This window comes from Squalius cephalus (assembly GCF_949319135.1).
Source record: "Squalius cephalus genome assembly, chromosome: 1".
Classification (NCBI taxonomy): domain Eukaryota; kingdom Metazoa; phylum Chordata; class Actinopteri; order Cypriniformes; family Leuciscidae; genus Squalius; species Squalius cephalus.
The window spans coordinates 64,043,479-64,064,155 of NC_137122.1; positions in this window are offsets into that span (position 1 = coordinate 64,043,479).

Sequence of the window (20,677 nt, forward strand, 5' to 3'; positions counted from 1 at the left end):
TACTGTCATATGATGGTTCATATACAGCTCTGTGTACTGTCATATGATGGTTCATAAACAGCTCTGTGTACTGTCATATGATGGTTCATATACAGCTCTGTGTACTGTCATATGATGGTTCATATACAGCTCTTATGATGGTTCATATACAGCTCTGTGTACTGTCATATGATGGTTCATATACAGCTCTGTGTACTGTCATATGTTGGTTCATATACAGCTCTGTGTACTGTCATATGATGGTTCATAAACAGCTCTGTGTACTGTCATATGATGGTTCATAAACAGCTCTGTGTACTGTCATATGATGGTTCATATACAGCTCTTATGATGGTTCATATACAGCTCGGTGTCCTGTCATATGATGGTTCATATACAGCTCTGTGTACTGTCATATGATGGTTCATAAACAGCTCTGTCTACTGTAATATGATGGTTCATATACAGCTCTGTGTACTGTCATATGATGGTTCATAAACAGCTCTGTGTACTGTAATATGATGGTTCATAAACAGCTCTGTGTACTGTCATATGATGGTTCATAAACAGCTCGGTGTACTGTCATATGATGGTTCATATACAGCTCTTATGATGGTTCATATACAGCTCTGTGTACTGTCATATGTTGGTTCATATACAGCTCTGTGTACTGTAATATGATGGTTCATAAACAGCTCTGTGTACTGTCATATGATGGTTCATATACAGCTCTGTGTACTGTCATATGATGGTTCATAAACAGCTCGGTGTACTGTCATATGATGGTTCATATACAGCTCTTATGATGGTTCATATACAGCTCTGTGTACTGTCATATGATGGTTCATATACAGCTCTGTGTACTGTCATATGATGGTTCATATACAGCTCTTATGATGGTTCATATACAGCTCTGTGTACTGTCATATGATGGTTCATAAACAGCTCTGTCTACTGTAATATGATGGTTCATATACAGCTCTGTGTACTGTCATATGATGGTTCATATACAGCTCTGTCTACTGTAATATGATGGTTCATAAACAGCTCTGTGTACTGTCATATGATGGTTCATATACAGCTCTGTCTACTGTAATATGATGGTTCATATACAGCTCTGTGTACTGTCATATGATGGTTCATATACAGCTCTGTCTACTGTAATATGATGGTTCATATACAGCTCTGTGTACTGTCATATGATGGTTCATATACAGCTCTGTCTACTGTAATATGATGGTTCATAAACAGCTCTGTGTACTGTCATATGATGGTTCATATACAGCTCTGTCTACTGTAATATGATGGTTCATATACAGCTCTGTCTACATTCATATGATGGTTCATAAACAGCTCTGTATACTGTAATATGATGGTTCATATACAGCTCTGTATATTGTCATATGATGGTTCATAAACAACTCTATGTACTGTCATATGATGGTTCATATACAGCTCTGTATACTGTAATATGATGGTTCATAAACAGCTCTATGTACTGTCATATGATGGTTCATATACAGCTCTGTATACTGTAATATGATGGTTCATATACAGCTCTGTATACTGTCATATGATGGTTCATAAACAGCTCTATGTACTGTAATATGATGGTTCATAAACAGCTCTGTGTACTGTCATATGATGGTTCATAAACAGCTCTGTGTACTGTCATATGATGGTTCATATACAGCTCTGTGTACTGTCATATGATGGTTCATATACAGCTCTTATGATGGTTCATATACAGCTCTGTGTACTGTCATATGATGGTTCATAAACAGCTCTGTCTACTGTAATATGATGGTTCATATACAGCTCTGTGTACTGTCATATGATGGTTCATATACAGCTCTGTCTACTGTAATATGATGGTTCATAAACAGCTCTGTGTACTGTCATATGATGGTTCATATACAGCTCTGTCTACTGTAATATGATGGTTCATATACAGCTCTGTGTACTGTCATATGATGGTTCATATACAGCTCTGTCTACTGTAATATGATGGTTCATATACAGCTCTGTGTACTGTCATATGATGGTTCATATACAGCTCTGTCTACTGTAATATGATGGTTCATAAACAGCTCTGTGTACTGTCATATGATGGTTCATATACAGCTCTGTCTACTGTAATATGATGGTTCATATACAGCTCTGTGTACTGTCATATGATGGTTCATAAACAGCTCTGTATACTGTAATATGATGGTTCATATACAGCTCTGTATATTGTCATATGATGGTTCATAAACAACTCTATGTACTGTCATATGATGGTTCATATACAGCTCTGTATACTGTAATATGATGGTTCATAAACAGCTCTATGTACTGTCATATGATGGTTCATATACAGCTCTGTATACTGTAATATGATGGTTCATATACAGCTCTGTATACTGTCATATGATGGTTCATAAACAGCTCTATGTACTGTAATATGATGGTTCATATACATCTCTATGTACTGTCATATGATGGTTCATAAACAGCTCTGTGTACTGTCATATGATGGTTCATATACAGCTCTGTGTACTGTCATATGATGGTTCATATACAGCTCTGTGTACTGTAGTATGATGGTTCATAAACAGCTCTATGTACTGTAATATGATGGTTCATATACAGCTCTGTATACTGTCATATGATGGTTCATATACAGCTCTGTATACTGTAATATGATGGTTCATAAACAGCTCTGTGTAGTGTCATATGATGGTTCATATACAGCTCTTATGATGGTTCATATACAGCTCTGTGTACTGTCTTATGTTGGTTCATATACAGCTCTTATGATGGTTCATATACAGCTCTGTATACTGTAATATGATGGTTCATATACAGCTCTGTATACTGTAATATGATGGTTCATAAACAGCTCTGTGTACTGTCATATGATGGTTCATAAACAGCTCTGTGTACTGTCATATGATGGTTCATATACAGCTCTGTGTACTGTCTTATGATGGTTCATAAACAGCTCTGTGTACTGTCATATGATGGTTCATATACAGCTCTGTGTACTGTAATATGATGGTTCATAAACAGCTCTGTATACTGTAATATGATGGTTCATAAACAGCTCTGTGTACTGTCATATGATGGTTCATAAACAGCTCTGTGTACTGTCATATGATGGTTCATATACAGCTCTGTGTACTGTAATATGATGGTTCATAAACAGCTCTGTGTACTGTAATATGATGGTTCATATACAGCTCTGTGTACTGTAATATGATGGTTCATATACAGCTCTGTATACTGTAATATGATGGTTCATAAACAGCTCTATGTACTGTCATATGATGGTTCATAAACAGCTCTGTGTACTGTCATATGATGGTTCATATACAGCTCTTATGATGGTTCATATACAGCTCTGTGTACTGTCTTATGTTGGTTCATATACAGCTCTTATGATGGTTCATATACAGCTCTGTGTACTGTCATTTGATGGTTCATAAACAGCTCTGTCTACTGTAATATGATGGTTCATATACAGCTCTGTGTACTGTCATATGATGGTTCATATACAGCTCTGTCTACTGTAATATGATGGTTCATAAACAGCTCTGTGTACTGTCATATGATGGTTCATACACAGCTCTGTGTACTGTCATATGATGGTTCATATACAGCTCTGTGTACTGTCATATGATGGTTCATATACAGCTCTGTATACTGTAATATGATGGGTCATAAACAGCTCTATGTACTGTCATATGATGGTTCATATATAGCTCTGTGTACTGTCATATGATGGTTCATATACAGCTCTGTGTACTGTAATATGATGGGTCATATACAGCTCTGTGTACTGTCATATGATGGTTCATATATAGCTCTGTGTACTGTCATATGATGGTTCATATACAGCTCTGTGTACTGTAATATGATGGTTCATATACAGCTCTGTGTACTGTAATATGATGGTTCATAAACAGCTCTGTGTACTGTCATATGATGGTTCATAAACAGCTCTGTGTACTGTCATATGATGGTTCATAAACAGCTCTGTATACTGTCATATGATGGTTCATAAACAGCTCTGTATACTGTCATATGATGGTTCATAAACAGCTCTGTATACTGTAATATGATGGTTCATAAACAGCTCTGTATACTGTCATATGATGGTTCATAAACAGCTCTGTGTACTGTAATATGATGGTTCATATACAGCTCTGTGTACTGTCATATGATGGTTCATATACAGCTCTGTGTACTGTCATTTGATGGTTCATATACAGCTCTGTGTACTGTAGTATGATGGTTCATAAACAGCTCTGTGTACTGTAATATGATGGTTCATAAACAGCTCTGTGTACTGTAATATGATGGTTCATATACAGCTCTGTGTACTGTCATATGATGGTTCATATACAGCTCTGTGTACTGTAATATGATGGTTCATAAACAGCTCTGTGTACTGTAATATGATGGTTCATATACAGCTCTGTGTACTGTAATATGATGGTTCATATACAGCTCTGTGTACTGTAATATGATGGTTCATATACAGCTCTGTGTACTGTAATATGATGGGTCATAAACAGCTCTATGTACTGTCATATGATGGTTCATATACAGCTCTGTGTACTGTCATATGATGGTTCATAAACAGCTCTGTGTACCTTCATATGATGGTTCATATACAGCTCTGTATACTGTAATATGATGGTTCATAAACAGCTCTATGTACTGTCATATGATGGTTCATATACAGCTCTGTATATTGTCATATGATGGTTCATAAACAGCTCTATGTACTGTCATATGATGGTTCATATATAGCTCTGTGTACTGTCATATGATGGTTCATATACAGCTCTGTGTACTGTCATATGATGGTTCATAAACAGCTCTGTGTACCTTCATATGATGGTTCATATACAGCTCTGTATACTGTAATATGATGGTTCATAAACAGCTCTATGTACTGTCATATGATGGTTCATATACAGCTCTGTGTACTGTAATATGATGGTTCATAAACAGCTCTATGTACTGTAATATGATGGTTCATATACAGCTCTGTCTACTGTCATATGATGGTTCATATACAGCTCTGTGTACTGTAATATGATGGTTCATAAACAGCTCTATGTACTGTAATATGATGGTTCATATACAGCTCTGTGTACTGTCATATGATGGTTCATATACAGCTCTGTGTACTGTCATATGATGGTTCATAAACAGCTCTGTGTACTGTAATATGATGGTTCATATACAGCTCTGTGTACTGTCATATGATGGTTCATATACAGCTCTGTGTACTGTAATATGATGGTTCATAAACAGCTCTATGTACTGTAATATGATTGGTCATATACAGCTCTGTATACTGTCATATGATGGTTCATAAACAGCTCTGTCTACTGTAATATGATGGTTCATATACAGCTCTGTGTACTGTCATATGATGGTTCATATACAGCTCTGTCTACTGTAATATGATGGTTCATAAACAGCTCTGTGTACTGTCATATGATGGTTCATAAACAGCTCTGTGTACTGTCATATGATGGTTCATATACAGCTCTGTCTACTGTAATATGATGGTTCATATACAGCTCTATGTACTGTAATATGATGGTTCATATACAGCTCTGTCTACTGTAATATGATGGTTCATATACAGCTCTGTGTACTGTCATATGATGGTTCATATACAGCTCTGTGTACTGTCATATGATGGTTCATACAAAGCTCTGTGTACTGTCATATGATGGTTCATATACAGCTCTGTGTACTGTCATATGATGGTTCATATACAGCTCTGTATACTGTAATATGATGGTTCATATACAGCTCTGTATATTGTCATATGATGGTTCATAAACAGCTCTGTGAACTGTCATATGTTGGTTCATATACAGCTCTGTGTAATGTAATATGATGGTTCATATACAGCTCTGTGTACTGTCATATGATGGTTCATATACAGCTCTGTATATTGTCATATGATGGTTCATAAACAGCTCTATGTACTGTCATATGATGGTTCATAAACAGCTCTATGTACTGTCATATGATGGTTCATAAACAGCTCTATGTACTGTCATATGATGGTTCATATATAGCTCTGTGTACTGTCATATGATGGTTCATATACAACTCTGTGTACTGTAATATGATGGTTCATAAACAGCTCTGTGTACTGTCATATGATGGTTCATAAACAGCTCTGTGTACTGTCATATGATGGTTCATAAACAGCTCTGTATACTGTCATATGATGGTTCATATACAGCTCTGTATACTGTCATATGATGGTTCATATACAGCTCTGTATACTGTCATATGATGGTTCATAAACAGCTCTGTATACTGTCATATGATGGTTCATAAACAGCTCTGTATACTGTAATATGATGGTTCATATACAGCTCTGTATACTGTCATATGATGGTTCATAAACAGCTCTGTGTACTGTCATATGATGGTTCATAAACAGCTCTGTGTACTGTCATATGATGGTTCATAAACAGCTCTGTGTACTGTCATATGATGGTTCATATACAGCTCTGTATACTGTAATATGATGGTTCATATACAGCTCTGTGTACTGTAATATGATGGTTCATATACAGCTCTGTGTACTGTCATATGATGGTTCATATACAGCTCTGTGTACTGTCATTTGATGGTTCATATACAGCTCTGTGTACTGTAGTATGATGGTTCATAAACAGCTCTATGTACTGTAATATGATGGTTCATATACAGCTCTGTGTACTGTCATATGATGGTTCATAAACAGCTCTGTGTACTGTAATATGATGGTTCATATACAGCTCTGTATACTGTCATATGATGGTTCATATACAGCTCTGTGTACTGTAATATGATGGTTCATATACAGCTCTGTATACTGTCATATGATGGTTCATATACAGCTCTGTGTACTGTCATATGATGGTTCATACACAGCTCTGTGTACTGTAATATGATGGTTCATATACAGCTCTGTATACTGTCATATGATGGGTCATAAACAGCTCTATGTACTGTCATATGATGGTTCATATATAGCTCTGTGTACTGTAATATGATGGTTCATATACAGCTCTGTATACTGTCATATGATGGGTCATAAACAGCTCTATGTACTGTCATATGATGGTTCATATACAGCTCTGTGTACTGTAATATGATGGTTCATATACAGCTCTGTATACTGTCATATGATGGGTCATAAACAGCTCTATGTACTGTCATATGATGGTTCATATATAGCTCTGTGTACTGTCATATGATGGTTCATAAACAGCTCTGTGTACCTTCATATGATGGTTCATATACAGCTCTGTATACTGTAATATGATGGTTCATAAACAGCTCTATGTACTGTCATATGATGGTTCATATACAGCTCTGTATATTGTCATATGATGGTTCATAAACAGCTCTATGTACTGTCATATGATGGTTCATATACAGCTCTGTATACTGTAATATGATGGTTCATAAACAGCTATATGTACTGTCATATGATGGTTCATATACAGCTCTGTATACTGTAATATGATGGTTCATATACAGCTCTGTGTACTGTCATATGATGGTTCATAAACAGCTCTGTATACTGTAATATGATGGTTCATATACAGCTCTGTGTACTGTCATATGATGGTTCATATACAGCTCTGTCTACTGTAATATGATGGTTCATAAACAGCTCTGTGTACTGTCATATGATGGTTCATATACAGCTCTGTCTACTGTAATATGATGGTTCATATACAGCTCTGTGTACTGTCATATGATGGTTCATATACAGCTCTGTCTACTGTAATATGATGGTTCATATACAGCTCTGTGTACTGTCATATGATGGTTCATATACAGCTCTGTCTACTGTAATATGATGGTTCATAAACAGCTCTGTGTACTGTCATATGATGGTTCATATACAGCTCTGTCTACTGTAATATGATGGTTCATATACAGCTCTGTGTACTGTCATATGATGGTTCATATACAGCTCTGTCTACTGTAATATGATGGTTCATATACAGCTCTGTGTACTGTCATATGATGGTTCATATACAGCTCTTATGATGGTTCATATACAGCTCTGTGTACTGTCTTATGTTGGTTCATACACAGCTCTGTGTACTGTCATATGATGGTTCATAAACAGCTCTGTGTACTGTCATATGTTGGTTCATATACAGCTCTGTGTACTGTAATATGATGGTTCATATACAGCTCTGTGTACTGTCATATGATGGTTCATAAACAGCTCTGTATACTGTAATATGATGGTTCATATACAGCTCTGTATATTGTCATATGATGGTTCATAAACAGCTCTATGTACTGTCATATGATGGTTCATATACAGCTCTGTGTACTGTCATATGATGGTTCATATACAGCTCTGTCTACTGTAATATGATGGTTCATATACAGCTCTGTGTACTGTCATATGATGGTTCATATACAGCTCTGTCTACTGTAATATGATGGTTCATATACAGCTCTGTGTACTGTCATATGATGGTTCATATACAGCTCTGTCTACTGTAATATGATGGTTCATAAACAGCTCTGTGTACTGTCATATGATGGTTCATAAACAGCTCTGTGTACTGTCATATGATGGTTCATATACAGCTCTTATGATGGTTCATATACAGCTCTGTGTACTGTCTTATGTTGGTTCATACACAGCTCTGTGTACTGTCATATGATGGTTCATAAACAGCTCTGTGTACTGTCATATGTTGGTTCATATACAGCTCTGTGTACTGTAATATGATGGTTCATATACAGCTCTGTGTACTGTCATATGATGGTTCATAAACAGCTCTGTATACTGTAATATGATGGTTCATATACAGCTCTGTATATTGTCATATGATGGTTCATAAACAGCTCTATGTACTGTCATATGATGGTTCATATACAGCTCTGTATATTGTCATATGATGGTTCATAAACAACTCTATGTACTGTCATATGATGGTTCATATACAGCTCTGTATACTGTAATATGATGGTTCATAAACAGCTCTATGTACTGTCATATGATGGTTCATATACAGCTCTGTATACTGTAATATGATGGTTCATATACAGCTCTGTATACTGTCATATGATGGTTCATAAACAGCTCTATGTACTGTAATATGATGGTTCATATACATCTCTATGTACTGTCATATGATGGTTCATAAACAGCTCTGTGTACTGTCATATGATGGTTCATATACAGCTCTGTGTACTGTCATATGATGGTTCATATACAGCTCTGTGTACTGTAGTATGATGGTTCATAAACAGCTCTATGTACTGTAATATGATGGTTCATATACAGCTCTGTGTACTGTCATATGATGGTTCATAAACAGCTCTATGTACTGTAATATGATGGTTCATATACAGCTCTGTATACTGTCATATGATGGTTCATATACAGCTCTGTATACTGTAATATGATGGTTCATATACAGCTCTGTGTAGTGTCATATGATGGTTCATATACAGCTCTTATGATGGTTCATATACAGCTCTGTGTACTGTCTTATGTTGGTTCATATACAGCTCTTATGATGGTTCATATACAGCTCTGTATACTGTAATATGATGGTTCATATACAGCTCTGTATACTGTAATATGATGGTTCATAAACAGCTCTGTGTACTGTCATATGATGGTTCATAAACAGCTCTGTGTACTGTCATATGATGGTTCATATACAGCTCTGTGTACTGTCTTATGATGGTTCATAAACAGCTCTGTGTACTGTCATATGATGGTTCATATACAGCTCTGTCTACTGTAATATGATGGTTCATATACAGCTCTGTGTACTGTCATATGATGGTTCATATACAGCTCTGTGTACTGTAATATGATGGTTCATAAACAGCTCTGTATACTGTAATATGATGGTTCATAAACAGCTCTGTGTACTGTCATATGATGGTTCATAAACAGCTCTGTGTACTGTCATATGATGGTTCATATACAGCTCTGTGTACTGTCATATGATGGTTCATATACAGCTCTGTATACTGTCATATGATGGTTCATAAACAGCTCTATGTACTGTAATATGATGGTTCATATACAGCTCTGTGTACTGTCATATGATGGTTCATATACAGCTCTGTATACTGTAATATGATGGTTCATATACAGCTCTGTATACTGTAATATGATGGTTCATAAACAGCTCTATGTACTGTCATATGATGGTTCATAAACAGCTCTGTGTACTGTCATATGATGGTTCATATACAGCTCTTATGATGGTTCATATACAGCTCTGTGTACTGTCTTATGTTGGTTCATATACAGCTCTTATGATGGTTCATATACAGCTCTGTGTACTGTCATTTGATGGTTCATAAACAGCTCTGTCTACTGTAATATGATGGTTCATATACAGCTCTGTGTACTGTCATATGATGGTTCATATACAGCTCTGTATACTGTAATATGATGGGTCATAAACAGCTCTATGTACTGTCATATGATGGTTCATATATAGCTCTGTGTACTGTCATATGATGGTTCATATACAGCTCTGTGTACTGTAATATGATGGGTCATATACAGCTCTGTGTACTGTCATATGATGGGTCATATACAGCTCTGTGTACTGTAATATGATGGTTCATAAACAGCTCTGTGTACTGTCATATGATGGTTCATAAACAGCTCTGTGTACTGTCATATGATGGTTCATAAACAGCTCTGTATACTGTCATATGATGGTTCATAAACAGCTCTGTATACTGTCATATGATGGTTCATATACAGCTCTGTATACTGTCATATGATGGTTCATAAACAGCTCTGTATACTGTCATATGATGGTTCATAAACAGCTCTGTATACTGTAATATGATGGTTCATAAACAGCTCTGTATACTGTCATATGATGGTTCATATACAGCTCTGTGTACTGTAATATGATGGTTCATAAACAGCTCTATGTACTGTCATATGATGGTTCATACACAGCTCTGTGTACTGTAATATGATGGTTCATATACAGCTCTATGTACTGTCATATGATGGTTCATATATAGCTCTGTGTACTGTCATATGATGGTTCATATACAGCTCTGTGTACTGTCATATGATGGTTCATAAACAGCTCTGTGTACCTTCATATGATGGTTCATATACAGCTCTGTATACTGTAATATGATGGTTCATAAACAGCTCTATGTACTGTCATATGATGGTTCATATACAGCTCTGTATATTGTCATATGATGGTTCATAAACAGCTCTATGTACTGTCATATGATGGTTCATATACAGCTCTGTATACTGTAATATGATGGTTCATAAACAGCTCTATGTACTGTCATATGATGGTTCATATACAGCTCTGTATACTGTAATATGATGGTTCATATACAGCTCTGTGTACTGTCATATGATGGTTCATAAACAGCTCTGTATACTGTAATATGATGGTTCATATACAGCTCTGTATACTGTCATATGATGGTTCATAAACAGCTCTATGTACTGTCATATGATGGTTCATAAACAGCTCTGTATACTGTCATATGATGGTTCATAAACAGCTCTGTATACTGTCATATGATGGTTCATATACAGCTCTGTATACTGTCATATGATGGTTCATATACAGCTCTGTATACTGTCATATGATGGTTCATATACAGCTCTGTATACTGTAATATGATGGTTCATATACAGCTCTGTATACTGTCATATGATGGTTCATAAACAGCTCTATGTACTGTCATATGATGGTTCATAAACAGCTCTGTATACTGTCATATGATGGTTCATAAACAGCTCTGTATACTGTCATATGATGGTTCATATACAGCTCTGTATACTGTCATATGATGGTTCATATACAGCTCTGTATACTGTCATATGATGGTTCATAAACAGCTCTGTATACTGTCATATGATGGTTCATATACAGCTCTGTATACTGTAATATGATGGTTCATATACAGCTCTGTATACTGTCATATGATGGTTCATAAACAGCTCTATGTACTGTCATATGATGGTTCATAAACAGCTCTGTATACTGTCATATGATGGTTCATAAACAGCTCTGTATACTGTCATATGATGGTTCATATACAGCTCTGTATACTGTCATATGATGGTTCATATACAGCTCTGTATACTGTCATATGATGGTTCATAAACAGCTCTGTATACTGTCATATGATGGTTCATATACAGCTCTGTATACTGTAATATGATGGTTCATATACAGCTCTGTATACTGTCATATGATGGTTCATAAACAGCTTTGTATACTGTAATATGATGGTTCATATACAGCTCTGTGTACTGTCATATGATGGTTCATATACAGCTTTGTATACTGTAATATGATGGTTCATATACAGCTCTGTATACTGTCATATGATGGTTCATAAACAGCTCTATGTACTGTCATATGATGGTTCATAAACAGCTCTGTATACTGTCATATGATGGTTCATATACAGCTCTGTATACTGTCATATGATGGTTCATAAACAGCTCTATGTACTGTCATATGATGGTTCATAAACAGCTCTGTGTACTGTCATATGATGGTTCATATACAGCTCTGTGTACTGTCATATGATGGTTCATATACAGCTCTATGTACTGTAATATGATGGTTCATATACAGCTCTGTATACTGTCATATGATGGTTCATATACAGCTCTGTATACTGTAATATGATGGTTCATAAACAGCTCTATGTACTGTCATATGATGGTTCATACACAGCTCTGTGTACTGTAATATGATGGTTCATATACAGCTCTGTGTACTGTCATATGATGGTTCATATACAGCTCTGTGTACTGTAATATGATGGTTCATAAACAGCTCTATGTACTGTAATATGATGGTTCATATACAGCTCTGTCTACTGTCATATGATGGTTCATAAACAGCTCTGTGTACTGTAATATGATGGTTCATAAACAGCTCTATGTACTGTAATATGATGGTTCATATACAGCTCTGTCTACTGTCATATGATGGTTCATATACAGCTCTGTGTACTGTAATATGATGGTTCATAAACAGCTCTATGTACTGTAATATGATTGGTCATATACAGCTCTGTATACTGTCATATGATGGTTCATAAACAGCTCTGTGTACTGTCATATGATGGTTCATATACAGCTCTGTCTACTGTAATATGATGGTTCATAAACAGCTCTGTGTACTGTCATATGATGGTTCATAAACAGCTCTGTGTACTGTCATATGATGGTTCATATACAGCTCTGTATATTGTCATATGATGGTTCATAAACAGCTCTATGTACTGTCATATGATGGTTCATAAACAGCTCTATGTACTGTCATATGATGGTTCATATACAGCTCTGTATACTGTAATATGATGGGTCATAAACAGCTCTATGTACTGTCATATGATGGTTCATATATAGCTCTGTGTACTGTCATATGATGGTTCATATACAACTCTGTGTACTGTCATATGATGGGTCATATACAGCTCTGTGTACTGTAATATGATGGTTCATAAACAGCTCTGTGTACTGTCATATGATGGTTCATAAACAGCTCTGTGTACTGTCATATGATGGTTCATAAACAGCTCTGTGTACTGTAATATGATGGTTCATAAACAGCTCTGTGTACTGTCATATGATGGTTCATAAACAGCTCTGTGTACTGTCATATGATGGTTCATAAACAGCTCTGTATACTGTCATATGATGGTTCATAAACAGCTCTGTATACTGTCATATGATGGTTCATAAACAGCTCTGTGTACTGTCATATGATGGTTCATAAACAGCTCTGTGTACTGTCATATGATGGTTCATATACAGCTCTGTATACTGTCATATGATGGTTCATAAACAGCTCTGTATACTGTCATATGATGGTTCATAAACAGCTCTGTGTACTGTAATATGATGGTTCATATACAGCTCTGTGTACTGTCATTTGATGGTTCATATACAGCTCTGTGTACTGTAGTATGATGGTTCATAAACAGCTCTATGTACTGTAATATGATGGTTCATATACAGCTCTGTGTACTGTCATATGATGGTTCATAAACAGCTCTGTGTACTGTAATATGATGGTTCATATACAGCTCTGTATACTGTCATATGATGGTTCATATACAGCTCTGTGTACTGTAATATGATGGTTCATAAACAGCTCTATGTACTGTCATATGATGGTTCATACACAGCTCTGTGTACTGTAATATGATGGTTCATATACAGCTCTGTGTACTGTAATATGATGGTTCATATACAGCTCTGTGTACTGTAATATGATGGGTCATAAACAGCTCTATGTACTGTCATATGATGGTTCATATATAGCTCTGTGTACTGTCATATGATGGTTCATAAACAGCTCTGTGTACCTTCATATGATGGTTCATATACAGCTCTGTATACTGTAATATGATGGTTCATAAACAGCTCTATGTACTGTCATATGATGGTTCATATACAGCTCTGTATATTGTCATATGATGGTTCATATACAGCTCTGTATACTGTAATATGATGGTTCATAAACAGCTCTATGTACTGTCATATGATGGTTCATATACAGCTCTGTATACTGTAATATGATGGTTCATAAACAGCTCTATGTACTGTAATATGATGGTTCATATACAGCTCTGTGTACTGTCATATGATGGTTCATAAACAGCTCTGTATACTGTAATATGATGGTTCATATACAGCTCTGTATACTGTCATATGATGGTTCATAAACAGCTCTATGTACTGTCATATGATGGTTCATAAACAGCTCTGTATACTGTCATATGATGGTTCATAAACAGCTCTGTGTACTGTCATATGATGGTTCATAAACAGCTCTGTATACTGTCATATGATGGTTCATATACAGCTCTGTATACTGTCATATGATGGTTCATAAACAGCTCTATGTACTGTCATATGATGGTTCATAAACAGCTCTGTGTACTGTCATATGATGGTTCATATACAGCTCTGTGTACTGTCATATGATGGTTCATATACAGCTCTATGTACTGTAATATGATGGTTCATATACAGCTCTGTATACTGTCATATGATGGTTCATATACAGCTCTGTATACTGTAATATGATGGTTCATAAACAGCTCTATGTACTGTCATATGATGGTTCATACACAGCTCTGTGTACTGTAATATGATGGTTCATATACAGCTCTGTGTACTGTCATATGATGGTTCATATACAGCTCTGTGTACTGTAATATGATGGTTCATAAACAGCTCTATGTACTGTAATATGATGGTTCATATACAGCTCTGTCTACTGTCATATGATGGTTCATAAACAGCTCTGTGTACTGTAATATGATGGTTCATAAACAGCTCTATGTACTGTAATATGATGGTTCATATACAGCTCTGTCTACTGTCATATGATGGTTCATATACAGCTCTGTGTACTGTAATATGATGGTTCATAAACAGCTCTATGTACTGTAATATGATTGGTCATATACAGCTCTGTATACTGTCATATGATGGTTCATAAACAGCTCTGTGTACTGTAATATGATGGTTCATAAACAGCTCTGTGTACTGTCATATGATGGTTCATATACAGCTCTGTCTACTGTAATATGATGGTTCATATACAGCTCTGTGTACTGTCATATGATGGTTCATACACAGCTCTGTGTACTGTCATATGATGGTTCATATACAGCTCTGTGTACTGTCATATGATGGTTCATATACAGCTCTGTATATTGTCATATGATGGTTCATAAACAGCTCTATGTACTGTCATATGATGGTTCATAAACAGCTCTGTATACTGTCATATGATGGTTCATAAACAGCTCTGTATACTGTCATATGATGGTTCATAAACAGCTCTGTGTACTGTCATATGATGGTTCATAAACAGCTCTGTGTACTGTCATATGATGGTTCATAAACAGCTCTGTGTACTGTAATATGATGGTTCATATACAGCTCTGTGTACTGTCATTTGATGGTTCATATACAGCTCTGTGTACTGTAGTATGATGGTTCATAAACAGCTCTATGTACTGTAATATGATGGTTCATATACAGCTCTGTGTACTGTCATATGATGGTTCATAAACAGCTCTGTGTACTGTAATATGATGGTTCATATACAGCTCTGTATACTGTCATATGATGGTTCATATACAGCTCTGTGTACTGTAATATGATGGTTCATAAACAGCTCTATGTACTGTCATATGATGGTTCATACACAGCTCTGTGTACTGTAATATGATGGTTCATATACAGCTCTGTGTACTGTAATATGATGGTTCATATACAGCTCTGTGTACTGTAATATGATGGGTCATAAACAGCTCTATGTACTGTCATATGATGGTTCATATATAGCTCTGTGTACTGTCATATGATGGTTCATATACAGCTCTGTGTACTGTCATATGATGGTTCATAAACAGCTCTGTGTACCTTCATATGATGGTTCATATACAGCTCTGTATACTGTAATATGATGGTTCATAAACAGCTCTATGTACTGTCATATGATGGTTCATATACAGCTCTGTATATTGTCATATGATGGTTCATAAACAGCTCTATGTACTGTCATATGATGGTTCATATACAGCTCTGTATACTGTAATATGATGGTTCATAAACAGCTCTATGTACTGTCATATGATGGTTCATATACAGCTCTGTATACTGTAATATGATGGTTCATATACAGCTCTGTGTACTGTCATATGATGGTTCATAAACAGCTCTGTATACTGTAATATGATGGTTCATATACAGCTCTGTATACTGTCATATGATGGTTCATAAACAGCTCTATGTACTGTCATATGATGGTTCATATACAGCTCTGTATACTGTCATATGATGGTTCATATACAGCTCTGTATACTGTCATATGATGGTTCATATACAGCTCTGTATACTGTAATATGATGGTTCATATACAGCTCTGTATACTGTCATATGATGGTTCATATACAGCTCTGTATACTGTCATATGATGGTTCATATACAGCTCTGTATACTGTCATATGATGGTTCATAAACAGCTCTGTGTACTGTCATATGATGGTTCATATACAGCTCTGTATACTGTAATATGATGGTTCATAAACAGCTCTATGTACTGTCATATGATGGTTCATATACAGCTCTGTATACTGTAATATGATGGTTCATATACAGCTCTGTATACTGTCATATGATGGTTCATAAACAGCTCTATGTACTGTCATATGATGGTTCATAAACAGCTCTGTATACTGTCATATGATGGTTCATATACAGCTCTGTATACTGTCATATGATGGTTCATAAACAGCTCTGTATACTGTCATATGATGGTTCATATACAGCTCTGTATACTGTAATATGATGGTTCATAAACAGCTCTGTATACTGTCATATGATGGTTCATAAACAGCTCTATGTACTGTCATATGATGGTTCATAAACAGCTCTGTATACTGTCATATGATGGTTCATATACAGCTCTGTATACTGTCATATGATGGTTCATAAACAGCTCTGTGTACTGTCATATGATGGTTCATATACAGCTCTGTATATTGTCATATGATGGTTCATAAACAGCTCTGTATACTGTCATATGATGGTTCATATACAGCTCTGTATACTGTCATATGATGGTTCATAAACAGCTCTGTATACTGTCATATGATGGTTCATATACAGCTCTGTATACTGTAATATGATGGTTCATATACAGCTCTGTATACTGTCATATGATGGTTCATAAACAGCTCTGTGTACTGTCATATGATGGTTCATAAACAGCTCTGTATACTGTAATATGATGGTTCATATACAGCTCTGTATACTGTCATATGATGGTTCATAAACAGCTCTGTATACTGTCATATGATGGTTCATAAACAGCTCTGTATACTGTCATATGATGGTTCATATACAGCTCTGTATACTGTAATATGATGGTTCATATACAGCTCTGTATACTGTCATATGATGGTTCATAAACAGCTCTGTATACTGTCATATGATGGTTCATAAACAGCTCTGTATACTGTAATATGATGGTTCATATACAGCTCTGTATACTGTCATATGATGGTTCATAAACAGCTCTGTGTACTGTCATATGATGGTTCATAAACAGCTCTGTGTACTGTCATATGATGGTTCATATACAGCTCTATGTACTGTAATATGATGGTTCATATACAGCTCTGTATACTGTCATATGATGGTTCATATACAGCTCTGTATACTGTCATATGATGGTTCATATACAGCTCTGTGTACTGTCATATGATGGTTCATAAACAGCTCTGTGTACTGTAATATGATGGTTCATATACAGCTCTGTGTACTGTCATATGATGGTTCATATACAGCTCTGTGTACTGTCATATGATGGTTCATAAACAGCTCTATTTACTGTCATATGATGGTTCATAAACAGCTCTATGTACTGTCATATGATGGTTCATATACAGCTCTGTGTACTGTCATATGATGGTTCATAAACAGCTCTGTGTACTGTCATATGTTGGTTCATATACAGCTCTGTGTACTGTCATATGTTGGTTCATATACAGCTCGGTGTACTGTCATATGATGGTTCATATACAGCTCTTATGATGGTTCATATACAGCTCGGTGTACTGTCATATGATGGTTCATATACAGCTCTGTGTACTGTCATATGATGGTTCATAAACAGCTCTGTGTACTGTCATATGATGGTTCATATACAGCTCTGTGTACTGTCATATGATGGTTCATATACAGCTCTTATGATGGTTCATATACAGCTCTGTGTACTGTAATATGATGGTTCATATACAGCTCTGTGTACTGTCATATGATGGTTCATAAACAGCTCTGTGTACTGTCATATGATGGTTCATATACAGCTCTGTGTACTGTCATATGATGGTTCATATACAGCTCTTATGATGGTTCATATACAGCTCTGTGTACTGTAATATGATGGTTCATATACAGCTCTGTGTACTGTCATATGATGGTTCATAAACAGCTCTATGTACTGTCATATGATGGTTCATATACAGCTCTGTGTACTGTCATATGATGGTTCATATACAGCTCTGTGTACTGTCATATGATGGTTCATAAACAGCTCTTTGTACTGTCATATGATGGTTCATATATAGCTCTATTTACTGTCATATGATGGTTCATATACAGCTCTGTGTACTGTCATATGATGGTTCATATACAGCTCTGTGTACTGTCATATGATGGTTCATATACAGCTCGGTGTACTGTCATATGATGGTGCATATATAGCTCTGTACTGTCATATGATGGTTCATAAACAGCTCTATTTACTGTCATATGATGGTTCATAAACAGCTCTATGTACTGTCATATGATGGTTCATATACAGCTCTGTGTACTGTCATATGATGGTTCATAAACAGCTCTGTGTACTGTCATATGATGGTTCATATATAGCTCTATTTACTGTCATATGATGGTTCATATACAGCTCTGTGTACTGTCATATGATGGTTCATATACAGCTCTGTGTACTGTCATATGATGGTTCATATACAGCTCTTATGATGGTTCATATACAGCTCGGTGTACTGTCATATGATGGTTCATATACAGCTCTGTGTACTGTCATATGTTGGTTCATATACAGCTCGGTGTACTGTCATATGATGGTTCATATACAGCTCTTATGATGGTTCATATACAGCTCGGTGTACTGTCATATGATGGTTCATATACAGCTCTGTGTACTGTCATATGTTGGTTCATATACAGCTCTGTGTACTGTCATATGATGGTTCATAAACAGCTCTGTGTACTGTCATATGATGGTTCATATACAGCTCTGTATACTGTCATATGATGGTTCATATACAGCTCTGTATACTGTCATATGATGGTTCATAAACAGCTCTGTATACTGTCATATGATGGTTCATAAACAGCTCTGTATACTGTAATATGATGGTTCATATACAGCTCTGTATACTGTCATATGATGGTTCATAAACAGCTCTGTGTACTGTCCTATGATGGTTCATAAACAGCTCTGTGTACTGTCATATGATGGTTCATATACAGCTCTGTGTACTGTCATATGATGGTTCATATACAGCTCTGTGTACTGTAGTATGATGGTTCATAAACAGCTCTATGTACTGTAATATGATGGTTCATATACAGCTCTGTGTACTGTCATATGATGGTTCATAAACAGCTCTATGTACTGTAATATGATGGTTCATATACAGCTCTGTATACTGTCATATGATGGTTCATATACAGCTCTGTATACTGTCATATGATGGTTCATAAACAGCTCTATGTACTGTCATATGATGGTTCATACACAGCTCTGTGTACTGTAATATGATGGTTCATATACAGCTCTGTGTACTGTAATATGATGGTTCATATACAGCTCTGTGTACTGTAATATGATGGTTCATAAACAGCTCTATGTACTGTAATATGATGGTTCATATACAGCTCTGTGTACTGTCATATGATGGTTCATAAACAGCTCTATGTACTGTCATATGATGGTTCATATACAGCTCTGTGTACTGTCATATGATGGTTCATAAACAGCTCTGTGTACTGTCATATGATGGTTCATATATAGCTCTATGTACTGTCATATGATGGTTCATATACAGCTCTGTG